Genomic DNA, 2,500 nt, shown 5'->3' on the forward strand with positions numbered 1-2,500 from the left:
GCGCGCGAGGCGCGCCCGGAGACGGCCCCCGGGGACGCGGACGGCCCGCCACGGCCGACCGGGCGCGCGGCGCGGCGGAGGCGCGGAGGGCACGCCGAGGGGAAGCGGGCGGACGGACAGGACGGACGGACGGGAGGGGGGGGGCCGGGCCCGACGCCGACCGCACGCGCGGTCGCCGCCGCAGCCGCAACCCCCGAACCACCGCCGCCGCCGCCGCCGCCGCACCCCCCCCACCGAGCCCACCCCCGGCCTCCGCCGCCCGGAGCGCGGCGGCTACGACGGGGAAGGGAGAAGAAGGCGGGGGGCCAGTGGCGACGGGGAGGACCCCCGTTCCCACGGCGCACGCCCCGCACGCGAGCGGCAGCACGGCACGGTACCGCCGCGGTACCCACCCGCAGACAGCCGCCCGCGCGGGAGGAGGCCGGGGAAGAGGCCCGCGCCTCTCCCCCCCCGACACCTCGGCCCTTCCCCACCGCCGCGCCCGACCCGGCCGGACCGAACCAACGGGCCGCCCGGCCCCGGCGGGACGAGGCTCCGCCAAGCGGGCGTTCCGGGAGCGGGGAGCTTCGGAGCGCTCCCCGAGTCTCCACTTAGGGGGACGAAGGCCCTCGGCCGACACCGACGGGCCTGCGAGGCACCCCAGCCGCGCCGCCGCGGACGCCGCCCGCCCGCCCGCCGAGGCGAGGCGGGGAGGGACGGCGCACCGGCCGGCGATTGATCGTCAAGCGACGCTCAGACAGGCGTAGCCCCGGGAGGAACCCGGGGCCGCAAGTGCGTTCGAAGTGTCGATGATCAATGTGTCCTGCAATTCACATTAATTCTCGCAGCTAGCTGCGTTCTTCATCGACGCACGAGCCGAGTGATCCACCGCTAAGAGTTGTCTGCCTTTCGGCACCGCCCCGCGCGCGCGGAGGGGCCGGGACCGCTCCGCAGAAGCGGCCCCCTTCTCGGACGACGGACCGCCGCCCCACCGACCGACCGACCGCCCCCCTCCGCACGCGCGGAGGGGGCGCGCGACGACCGGCGGGCGACGGTCGCGCCTCGCCTCAGATGACCGTACCGACATCACAACGGAGGGAAGGAAGGGAAGGGTGAAACAAGCTCCGAACGGCAAGGGCCCGGGGAGCCCGCGCTCCCGACCGACCTGGGGAAACAACAAGCACCTTGCTCGCTTCGGAGGCGGCCCAGGCGCCCGGGCTCGGCCCGGCCTCCGCACGGAGGGCCGGCGGCGCGTCCGACCGCGCGCCCGGACCTGCACCCGCCTCTCGCTCGCGCGGAGGGGGGAAACCACAGACGCTGACCGCCGCGCGGGCGACCAGCGGGGGCGCCCCGCTCGCGCCGCGCGCGCCTCCGCGCCGCCCAGCGCCCGCGCGCTGCGACAGCCGGCTCCTTGCCCCCGTGGCCCCGAAACCCCGGCTCTCGCCCCGACGCCGGGAACGCCCGCGCGGCGCCGCCGCCGCACCACACCGGAGACAGGGACGGACGGCCAACCGCCGGAACCCGAGACGGCGACGCGACGCCGCCGCCCGGCGCTCCGCCCGACCGCCGCCCGGCCACCGCACCGCCGCGGCTGCCCTCCCGGAGCCGCCGCCGCCGCTTCTCGTCTCGGCCCCTTCCGCAGGCACGCGCCAGGCAGAAGGCGGACGCCGCTGAGCCGGAGGCGACGCCCCCTCTCCCCGCTTCCGCGCGGAGAACGGGACGGGGAACGCCCCTCGGCCGCCCACCCGCCTCGCCTGACCGAGACCGGGAAAGGCGACTGCGAAGCGACGGGCAGGACCCGGGACGGGACAGGCCACGCGGCCGGCCACCGAGCGACCGCCGGCCGGCACGCCGAGCGGCGGCGCCGCCGCCGCCGCTCGGGCCCGGGGGCTGCGCCGCCCCTCCCCTCAGCCGGGGCGGGAAGGGGTGGGGGTGGCAAGCAAGGAGCACGAAGCCGCAAGCGCGCCGCTGCGCGTCCACGGAGACGCGGCGGCCCGAGCAGGCCGCCCCGCCCGGCGAGACCCCCGACCGTGGGGGAATCGCCATCGCCCCCGACGGCGAGAGAGCCCGCGCTCCCCGCCGGGGGGGGGGGAGGTTCCCCTTCGCGTTTCGAGGGCGAGGCAGGCCGGCTGCGGCCGACCGAACGCCGCCGGTCTCGCCGCCGAGACCGGACCGCGGAGAAGGGGGGGCAGGGGGGACACCCCTCCCCGGCGCGGCCGCCCGAGGGGACAAAAAGCCCACGGCGTGGGCGGCGGCCGCCATGGCCAGGGCCTGCACGAGAGCGACTCCCGCCCCTGGAGGCTCAACCGCCGCACACGGCCGGGGCCCGCCCCTGCGGGTCGCACCGAGCCGCCCGAGTCTTTAAACCTCCGCCCGGCTCCGCGGCCTTCGACCCCCGGGCTCAGCCGAGGGAGGGCCGCGGAGGCGCGGACGCTAGGTACCTGGCCCTGGGGTGAGGGAAACATCCTCAAGGGCCCCGCGGGGGTGCCTCCCCCGCTGCCGCCATCGGGGGAGCGTCCGC

At 78.6% G+C, this 2,500-nt stretch overlaps 1 non-coding gene across 1 annotated transcript; it reads right to left on the bottom strand.

Moving 5' to 3' along the window:
• Positions 1-726: 726 nt before the first annotated feature.
• LOC141955202 (5.8S ribosomal RNA) lies at positions 727-879 on the bottom strand. Its single transcript, XR_012632419.1, has one exon. It is a non-coding gene; the product is annotated as a 5.8S ribosomal RNA (ribosomal RNA).
• Between the last annotated feature and the right edge of the window lie 1,621 nt (positions 880-2,500).

Source organism: Athene noctua, unplaced genomic scaffold (genome assembly GCF_965140245.1).
Source record: "Athene noctua unplaced genomic scaffold, bAthNoc1.hap1.1 HAP1_HAP1_scaffold_140, whole genome shotgun sequence".
NCBI lineage: Eukaryota > Metazoa > Chordata > Aves > Strigiformes > Strigidae > Athene > Athene noctua.